Below are 10,448 nucleotides of genomic sequence, written 5' to 3'. Positions count from 1 at the left end.
TGTCACCAGAGTGGTGCATGTTCTAGTTATCTCCCGCTTGGACTACTGCAATGCGCTCTACGTGGGGCTGCCTTTGAAGGTGACCCGGAAACTACAACTAATCCAGAATGCGGCAGCTAGACTGGTGACTGGGGGCGGCCGCCAAGACCATATAACACCGGTCTTGAAAGACCTACATTGGCTCCCAGTACGTTTCCAAGCACAATTCAAAGTGTTGGTGCTGACCTTGAAAGGTCCAGTGCTGAGGGCCTTCAGGTGGTTCCCTCACTGTGAGGATACAGAGAACCAGGCAGAGGGCCTTCTCGGTGGTGCCACCCACCCTGTGGAACGCCTTCCCATCAGATGTCAAGGAAATAAGCAACTACAGTCATACCTCATGTTACGTTTGCTTCAGATTGCGTGTTTTCAGGTTGCATCCTGCAGTAACCCGGAAGTACCAGAAAGGGTTACTTCCGAGTTTCGCACTTGCGCATGTGCAGACGCTCAAAATGACGTCATGCGCATGCACGGAACCAGCGAATCGCAATCCACACACATGCAGGCATGGGTTCCGTTCTTTTCAGGTTGCGAACGGGCCTCCAGAACGGATCCTGTTCACGACCAGAGGTACCACTGTATCTGACTTTTAGGAAACATCTGAAGGCAGCCCTGTTTGGGGAATTTTTTAAGGTTTGGTGTTTTTAATATTCTGTTGGGAGACACCCAGAGTGGCTGGGGAATATATTATTATTATTATTATTATTATTATTATTATTATTATTATTATCATCATCACTAAACCTGCTCCACTGTTCTGTGATTCTGTGATTCATTTCAGATTGGCACACACCATCACAGAGCCGCTGTGTGGGTCTTGCTCCTGCAGCCAGCTCAGACCGGTCAGGAGGCGATGAAGGCTACAGCTAGGGGTGGACGGAGCCCAGGTGCTGACTCAGCCATCTGAGGGGATGAAGAAGGAAGGGAGGAAAAGCCATGAACTGAAGCATTTGGGTCCAAGACATGAGGCAGAGTAACCTCACTTGGCCTTGAGGAAGAGAGTATGGGGTGGGGAACTGGGACAGATCATGCTGCCTGCCTGATTTTTCATAGAATCATAGAACTGTAGAGTGGGAAGGGATCCCCAAGGGCATCTAGTCCAACCCCCTGAAATGCAGGAATCTCAGCTAAAGCATCCATGGCAGATGGCCATCTAGCCTCATATCTCAGCCTAATCTACCTCACAGGGTTGAGGGGATAAAGCGGGGAGGAGTAGGAGGAGTTTTATATACCTCCTTGAGTTCCTTAGAGGAAAAGTGTGGCCAAAATGCAATAAAATAAATAGCATGTGGACTTTAGGAAATGTAAATATTCAGCCACTTGCTACTGAGGGGAAGTGCGTGGAACAGGTCTCTGTGTTTCGATTTCTGGGAATGGAGTTGAGAGATGACCTAACCTGGAGAGAAAACAGCAAAGACCTGATGAAGAGAGCACAGCAGAGGTTATATTTTCTGGGAATCCTCCAGAAAAACAATCTCTCAAAGGACCTGTTGATGGCATGTTACCATTGTACTGTTGAGAATGTATTAACTTATGGTGTGTGGTTTGGGAGCTGCACGGCCAGGGAAAAAACAATGCTATCCAGGGCTGTAAAGACTGCGGAGAGAATAATTGGGTGCACTCTCCCATGGATCAAATCTATGCTTCCAGGTGCCATAAGAAAGCTGTAGAGATAGCGCAGGATAGTGCGCACCCTGGGAATGATCTCTTTCAGCTTCTGGCTTCTGGAAGAAGGTCCAGGGTTATAAAGACTAGGACTAGCCGCCTGAGAAACAGTTTCTGTCCAAATGCAATTTTGGTTTTAAATGCAGTGTAAGGAGTCTCTGTGGGAGTATATTGTATTTTTAAAATAGGGTATCAGAGTTTTTAGGGGGCTAACCTTAGGCTGGGATAGCTGGGATAGCAGGCTTGTTGGGTTTTGAATGTCTTATGTAGATTTTTTTTTTCAATTTTGTTGTTCTGTATGGGACAATGACAATAAAGCTTATTGTATCGTCTCTGCAAGAGTGGGCCAGTCTTTGGACCACCGTCCTGCCTTTCCGAGCCTCGCAGGCACCTGGTTGGCCACGGTTAGGAGACGGATCATTGGGCCTGATCCAGGAGGCCCTTTGAGGTCCTGAGGTTAGTATTAGGAGGCCCAGCCAAGGACTGACGGAGGCCTCCCACGCTGGCTGGGCAGGAAGCCTCTGAGCGAGCCAGGAGGCATCATGAGACCAGGAAAGACTCACGATGTTCTGCAGATGCCTCCAGAACAAGCAAGAGGAGAAGGCGAGGAAGTCCCCCCCCCAGCAGTGTCTTCTCTGGGCAGCTGGCGGGCGGGCACTTGCCAGCCAGTCTGGAAAACAAAAACTGCTCCAGGCAGGGACAGCATCCTGCAAGCTCTGAACTGGGGAAAGGAAACAGAGAGGACTGGACTCTCTGCACAGCCTTGGGCCGTTGGAGACAGTGGCACCACAAGGCCAGAAGGGACCGGGTGATTTGTCTGCTGCATCAAAGGTGCGCTTGTGTTTCGTTTGTTCCTTAAGAAAGTAAGAAGGCTGGTGGATCAGGCCGGCGGCCCCTCTAGTCCAGCATTTTGTCCTTGCAGTGGCTCAGCAGGCACCTGTCCGAAAGTAGCGTGATAGGAATTTTGAGGTCTTATATGTTAAATGTTCATAAGTGTACCAACCAAGCACATTCATAGATCAGCACAGGAGGACCGACCTGAAACCATTTTTGATTCCCAAACTGAGCAAATGTTGTCTCTGCAAGGTCAAAGGAAAGTGGAAAAGCCTCCCCTTTGTCTTTTCGTTCACAAATCCTGTCTTAAGGGCACATTTAAGATATGAATGGGGTGTGAGCCTGTGACCTGGCTCAGGAACTAAGTATTTGTCATTACAAAAGACTGGCCAGGCTCCCCAGGCAATCCAATCAAGTAAGCATTAACTAGTAACTTACCGGTACCAAACAGGAGATAAACGATGACAGGAGATAAACAAAGCACTCAGATTTCTACTGTAGACCACCCTTTCTGTGATGTAGGTATGATGTTTGTGGGGGGTGGTCTTAGGTTACACCCCTTCTATGATGTATGTATGATGTATGGAGGGGTGGTCTTGAGCTCCAGGGCAGGGAATTTAAAATGTCTATATAAGGGCGGGCACACCTTGGTTCTGGGTCCTCCTCCTTTCCTGCGTGTGAGGGGAGCACCCTGTTGCAACAGATCAATAAAGATCAAGCTTACGAGCTTCTCAATATTGGTTCTCAATATTGGAGAGCCAGTGGGTGTAGTGGTTAAGAGCGGTAGTCTCGTAATCTGGGGAACCGGGTTCGCGTCTCCGCTCCTCCATATGCAGCTGCTGGGTGACCTTGGGCCAGTCACACTTCTCTGAAGTCTCTCAGCCCCACTCACCTCACAGAGTGTTTGTTGTGGGGGAGGAAGGGAAAGGAGAATGTGAGCCGCTTTGAGACTCCTTAAGGGGAGTGAAAGGCGGGATATCAAGTCCAAACTCTTCTTCTTCTTCTAATATTCTCTGGTTGGCCTTTGTTCTTTTCTCCGACTGATGGAGAATCTACAAAGGATTCTATATGGGCTCTTGGGTACCCCATAAGGGGAAAAAGGGCAGATTTTTGGTTTACAACAGTAGAAGCAGGATACAAGCACAGAAGCACTCTACTTACCTGAGTGCAACAGGTGCTCAGAAGCATTGCCTAGCCATCAACAGCCATATCCTCCCCGAAGTTGCCAGATGCTATCTTAAAGCCATCTAGGTTGGTGGCCATTGCTGCCTCGGAATTATTATTATTGAACAGATTCAATAACGGCAAAATTATTAGGGGGTGGGGAAGAGTCTGATCCGTTTACTGCAAGAGAAGTACAGTAAACAGTAAATCTGGCGTTTTTCTAGTGGCCTTTTTCTAAGATTTTAAAGATAGATGTAGCTTCACAAAACATTTCATTAGCCCAGATGACTTTTCGCAGCATGGTTTTCCTTTGCTGCATGACGTGGCCCCGATTTTGAACTCGGGTTTACGTCTGTAGGCTTATACACGGTGTCTCTGTCTCCCGCTGGCTTTGCAGCAGTAGCCACGGCTGAGTTTATTGCCTTAAAATGTTTTGAGCTTCCTTGTGGCAACAGGATGGGGAAATCTGGATTATTTCATTTTCTAAAGAAGCAGCCGAGCCTGGCTTACCGCATCTCTAGATCTAAGAAAACAAAACAGAGCAAAACAAGAGCTTTGTTTGAAGTGATGCAGCCCCAATTATGTGTGATTCATGTTGTGCAATTTATTTTATTTGTGCAGTGAAGAGCCTCAAATGTTGTGGCCTGTGTGTGTTTTTGCAAGTTATGCAAACAGCTTCCCTTCAACTGCTAGGAGCTCATGGAAAAACAAACCCTTCCTCGTCTTGCAAAGCACACACCGTGAATCAAAGGATACGGATCTAAGAGTTTACCAAGAGCTCCACCTATGTGGAACTGGCGCTCTGTACATGCCTCCCAAGCTACTGGATTCCCTTAGAATCATAGAATCATAGAGTTGGAAGAGACCACAAGGGCCATCGAGTCCAACCCCCTGCCAAGCAGGAAACACCATCAGAGCACTCCTGACATATGGTTGTCAAGCCTCTGCTTAAAGACCTCCAAAGAAGGAGACTCCACCACACTCCTTGGCAGCAAATTCCACTGTCAAACAGCTCTTACTGTCAGGAAGTTCTTCCTAATGTTTAGGTGGAATCTTCTTTCTTGTACAGTGGTGCCCCGCAAGACGAATGCCTCGCAAGATGGAAAACCCGCAAGACGAAAGGGTTTCCGTTTGCGAGTTGCTTCGCAAGGCGAATTTCCCTATGGGCTTGCTTCGCAAGAAGAAAGCCCACAGGGAAATCTCCGGGGACCTATTTTAAATGCTGGCGGTGGGGAGCAAAGCCTTCCCCCCCTCCGGCCTTCAGAAGAGGTCCAGGAAGGCCGGCGGGGGCCGAAAGGCTTTGCTCCCCACCGCCAGCATTTTAAAAGCAGTCCGGGATAGCAGGGAAGCGCTTCCCGCTATCCCGGACGGCTTTTGAAGGCAGGCGGGGGGAGCAAAGACTTTTGCCCCCCGCCGGCCTTCAGAAGAGGTCTTCTGAAGGCCAGTGGGGGGCAAAAGTCTTTGCTCCCCCCTGCCTGCCTTCCCGGGGGCTTTTAAATCGCCCCGGGACAGCGGAGAAGTCTTTAAATCGCCCCGGGACAGCTTTTAAAAGAAGCTTTTAAATCGCCCCGGGACAGCGGGGTTTTTTAAAATGCTGGGGGTGGGAAGAAAAGCCCTTGTCCCCCCCCCCCAGCCTTCAGAAGAGGTTGGGGGACAGACTGTCCCCGGACCTGGTCTGAAGGCGGTTTCCATAGGAACGCATTGATTGATTTTCAATGCATTCCTATGGGAAACCGTGCTTCGCAAGACGAAAAACTCGCAAGACGAAAAAACTTGCGTAACGAATGAATTTCGTCTTGTGAGGCACCACTGTAGTTTGGAACCATTGCTCCGTGTCCGCTTCTCTGGAGCAGCAGAAAACAACCTTTCTCCCTCCTCTATGTGACATCCTTTTATATATTTGAACATGGCTATCATATCACCCCTTAACCTCCTCTTCTCCAGGCTAAACATGCCCAGCTCTCTTAGCCGTTCCTCATAAGGCATTGTTTCCAGGCCTTAGGTCCACTCTGTGCAACAGGTAGGAGCTCCGGTGTGGAGTCGTGGCGATGGCATCAGAGTGGGACCTGGGAGAGACCACGGTTTGAATTCCCACTCAAGTCAGGATGCTCAGAGGGTGACGTTGGCGGCCAGCCGTGGCCTCTCAGCCTCACCAACCTCACAGGGTTGTCATGAGGATTCAGTGAGGAGGGGGAGAACCAGGACCAGGAGTCGGCAAAGTTTTTGTGGCTTGGGCCGGTTCAGTTGGGCAGACACCGCAGTGGGCCAGAGTACGCACGTGCGCGCATGCATGCGGAAACACTGTTTCCAGTACTCCTTCCAGTGAGAAGGAGGCGTGCGCAGCTTCCCATTGGGATATGCATTTATATTTATTCCTCTTACAGGATTGCTAATTGCATGGTGGGAACATCACTGAATAGGGCTAATGTGTTGATAATAAGGAATAGCTTCCTCAAAATGATCCCTTTCTCAATTTGATTCAGTGGTGCAGCCTTATAAGATCTCAATAATTGGCACCAGTGGTGTTTGCTTGGTTTTGAGTAAGAGACCATTAACTTCCTTGAATACTGTAAAAGTTTGTAAAGAAAACACAGGAACTGTGGGCATATTTAAAATGCATGATTCCAATAAATATTACTGTTGACTATTTGCACTCCAGTAAATTTTGCTTACAAAAGAAAATAATAATAATAATAATAATAATAATAATAATAATAATAATAATAATAAAAAATGCAAATGAAAGTGAGCACTGTCTCAGGCCACCACCCATCTTTAGGTGAGAGGAGTGCAAGGCTCCAAATGTGAGCTAATGCCCACTGCCACATTCGCCACCACTGCCACCTTGAGAAGACACTTTTATCCAGCCATTTATTGGCTGTGGGAGAGAAGAAAGGCCTCTTGTTCAGACCACGCCTGGAATACTGCATCAAAGTTCTGGGCACCCCAATTTTAGAAGGATATTGACAAGCTGGAAGGAGGGCAGAGGAGGGCAGCCAGGGTGGCGGCCTGGAAACCAAGCCTTGCAAGGAACGATTGAGGGAGTTGGGGATGTTCCGCACGGGGAAACAGAGACTAAGAGGTGGTGTGAAGACAGCCTGCAAATATTCAAAAGGGCTGTCCCATGGAAGATGGAGCAAGCTTGTTCTCTGCTGCTTCGGAGGGTGGGGAGGAGGATGAAGAAGAAGAGGAGGAGGAAGAGGAGGAGGAAGACGAAGGGGAAGAAGGGGAAGGGGAAGAGGAAGGAGGAGAGGAGGAAGAGGAAGAGGGAGAAGGAGAAGGGGAAGAGGAAGGAGGAGGAGAGGAAGGAGGAGGAGGAGAAGGGGAAGAGGAATAAGGAGAAGAGGAGGAAGAAGAAGAAAAAAAAAAGAAGAGGAGGAGGAGGAGTAGTACTGTATTTTTTGCTCTATAAGACTCACTTTTCCCCTCCTAAAAAGTAAGGGGAAATGTGTCTGTGTCTTATGGAGCGAATGCAGGCTGCACAGCTATCCCAAAAGCCAAAACAGCAAGAGGGATTGCTGTCTTCACTGCACAGCGATCCCTCTTGCTGTTCTGGCTTCTGAGATTCAGAATATTTTTTTCCTTGTTTTCCTCCTCCGAAAACTAGATGCGTCTTGTGGTCTGGTGCGTCTTATAGAGCAAAAAATACGGTAGTTTGGACTTGATATCCTGCCTTTCACTCCCCTTAAGGAGTCTCAAAGCGGCTCACATTCTCCTTTCCCTTCCTCCCCCACAACAAACACTCTGTGAGGTGAGTGGGGCTGAGAGACTTCAGAGAAGTGTGACTGGCCCAAGGTCACCCAGCAGCTGCATCTGGAGGAGCGGGGAAGCGAACCCAGTTCACCAGATTACAAGTCCACCGCTCTTAACCACTACACCACACCGGCTCAAGGAAGGAGATTTTGACTCGGCATGAGGAAGAAGTTTCTGAGGGCAAAAGCCATTCCGACACTGCAATGGGCTACCTTGGAAGCTGGTGGATCATGCTTCATTGGAGGTTTTTAGGCATTGGAGGAACACCTGCCGGGATACCTCAACTGCAATTCCTGCACTGCAGGGAGTTGGGACTAGATAACCAATCCTATGATTCTAAGCAACCATCAGACTTCCTGACTCCAGAGTTGCGAAGAGGATTGTCAGGGAACTGACATCTAAAGCGCCGCAGGTGCAAAGGCTCCCTGAGGTTGAGAGAGCAGTAGCAGCGGAAGAGGGAACCAGTAGAGGGCGAGCAAGAACTCCAAGGGAAAGTGAGTCGGAGGGATGGCTCAGAGACGCTTCAAGCGAAACCAGTGGGGAGGTCTCAGGACCTCCTATAGGGACACCCACACCTCGACGGAAACTGTCACGCCGAGAGGCCAGACGACGTGTTTCCGTTAAGGAGCTTTTATGTTGGAAACGTTTCCGAAAGCAGCCACTTTCGGATTCTACTAGTGATTGACGCAGCCATGCTGGAGGGGCTCCGTCACAGGCAGAGGTTTGAAAACCTGATCAAACTCTGAGGGACTTGCATTTTACGCACAAGCAGCTCATCGTCCCATCACAGCAATCCGAAAGTCACCGAAAGCCAGCTTGTGCAGAGAGAAGCATCATGAGCAACCCAGCCGGAACCGGGGGTGCAGGAGCAGCTGGAGGGGGTCCAAGCCTGGAAGAAAGGTACAGAGCGTTGGAGATCCAGTTGGCGCTGCAAACGGCGAGGCTTGAGGAGAGGAGGGCTCAGGATGCAGAAAAGGGAAAGGAGACCGTTGGAGGGAGTTCCGCATTCCAGACATTCCAGAGCCATCTTTCCCGCCGGCAGAGCCGATGGAAGTTGGAACAGCGCGGGCGCGCGCAGTTTCAAATCCCAGTGAAGGGCGGAAGAAGGAGGGAAAGAGCGCCAAGAGATGTTATCTCTGTCAACAGCCAGGGCACTTTGCCAGAGTCTGCCCACAAAGAAAGGAATGGCAAGGGATGGCAGGAGCTGTTGGGGGAAAGGAAGAGGAAAGCAAGGAGCAAGTAAAAGCCAACGCCTGGCTGCCACCGTCGGGGCACAGCAGCCAGGCCAAAGAGCAATGAAAGTGCCCATGCCAGAACCTCCCAGACCTGCTTTAGTGATAGAGGTGTTACTAGAACTGCCAAACGGACACCCACTAAAGGTCAAGGCGCTTTTGGATTCAGGCAGCTCCTGTAATTTCATGAGTAAGGAGTTTGCAGCTGAGCACCAGATACAGACCATCCCTTTAAGTAACCCCTTGCAGGTGACTACGATTGACGGCAGAGAGCTGTTGGGGGGAGAAGTTAGCCAACAGACTGTCCCGATGATAATGAGAGTGGCAAGGCACACCGAACAGATAGCGTTTAATGTGGCCATCCTGGGAGGAGCGCCCATCATTTTGGGGATGAGCTGGCTGGCGCTACACGATCCGCTAGTGGGCTGGCATCAGAGGGTGGTCTCCTTTGGGTCAGCGCATTGCCTAGAACACTGCAAGGAGGGGAAGGTCTCGGGAGGAGACAGAGTCACCCTAGCGGGGATGGAAGTGATGGGCAAAGGGAAGGTGCCCCCGCAATACGCAGATCTGAGCGACGTATTCAGCGAAAGGGAAGCAGACAAACTGCCACCGCATAGACCCTTTGACTGTCAAATCAACCTACTCCCAGGGGCCCAACTCCCAGTAGGCAAGCTGTACGCCATGTCAGACAGGGAGATGCAGGAGCTGAGGGAGTTCATTGACAAAAACTTGAAGCGAGGTTTCATCAGAGAGTCCCGAGCGGTGGTGGGCAGCCCAGTGTTTTTTGTGGACAAAAAGAACACAGACAAACCGAGACTGGTGTGTGACTTCAGGGCCCTCAATGCAGTGTCGGAGCCCCTGGCTTTCCCTATGCCCCGAATTGACGACATTTTGACCAGAGTAAGGAAGGGAAAGATTTTTACAAAACTGGACCTGCGGGGGGCGTACAATCTGATACGCATAAGGAAGGGAGATGAATGGAAGACCACCATGTTTACCCCTTTGGGAGCCTTTGAATACCTCGTTATGCCCTTCGGTCTACAAGGGGGCTCCGCCTGTTTTCAAGCTTTTATAAACCACGTTCTGGGACCTTTGCTCTACAAGAACTGTGTGGCCTTTTTAGACGACGTGTTGGTGTATTCGGAAGATGAGGAACAGCATGTGAGGGACGTTCGAGAAGTGTTGGGCAGGCTGCAAGCCAACCAGCTGTGGGTGAAACTGGAGAAGTGCCAGTTTCATACCAAGGAGGTGGAATTCCTGGGGTACCGCTTGTCAGACAAGGGATTGGCCATGGATCCAGGCAAGGTTCAAGCGGTACTGGAATGGAAGACACCGAAGACCAAGAAGGACGTGCAAAGATTCTTGGGGTTTGGGAACTTTTATCGGAAGTTCATCAAGAACTTTGCCCACTTGACGGCGCCCATCACCGACTGCCTCAGCAGCAAGAAGAAATTTGTTTGGACGGTGGAGGCGGATCGAGCCTTTGAAGAACTGAAAAGGGCTTTCGCCTCGGAAGAACAACTTCTGCATGTGGATTTACAAAAACCCATGAGAGTGGAAACAGATGCATCCGACCGGGCTATAGGGGCGGTCCTTCTTCAACCGGGGAGGAGTGCGTCGGAGTGGAGACCGTGTGCATTCTTCTCGCGGAAACTGAATAAGTCCGAGAGGAATTACACGGTGTATGACAGGGAACTACTTGCCATTCACGAAGCATTCCGGAGGTGGAGACATTTATTAATTGGGGCACAACACAAGGTGCAA

General features: G+C 49.9%; 1 long non-coding RNA gene across 1 annotated transcript; it reads right to left on the bottom strand.

Annotated features, from left to right (window-relative positions):
* Positions 1-4,253: 4,253 nt before the first annotated feature.
* LOC309366108 lies at positions 4,254-5,936 on the bottom strand. Its single transcript, XR_014166512.1, has 2 exons — positions 5,697-5,936; positions 4,254-4,531 (listed from the first exon to the last, which is right to left on the bottom strand). It is a non-coding gene; the product is annotated as an uncharacterized lncRNA (long non-coding RNA).
* Between the last annotated feature and the right edge of the window lie 4,512 nt (positions 5,937-10,448).

The sequence above is a fragment of the Podarcis melisellensis genome (genome assembly GCF_964234715.1).
Source record: "Podarcis melisellensis genome assembly, chromosome: 3".
Classification (NCBI taxonomy): domain Eukaryota; kingdom Metazoa; phylum Chordata; class Lepidosauria; order Squamata; family Lacertidae; genus Podarcis; species Podarcis melisellensis.
The sequence above is the reverse complement of the archived record's forward strand: the minus strand, read 5'-3'. Positions and strand labels throughout refer to the sequence as shown.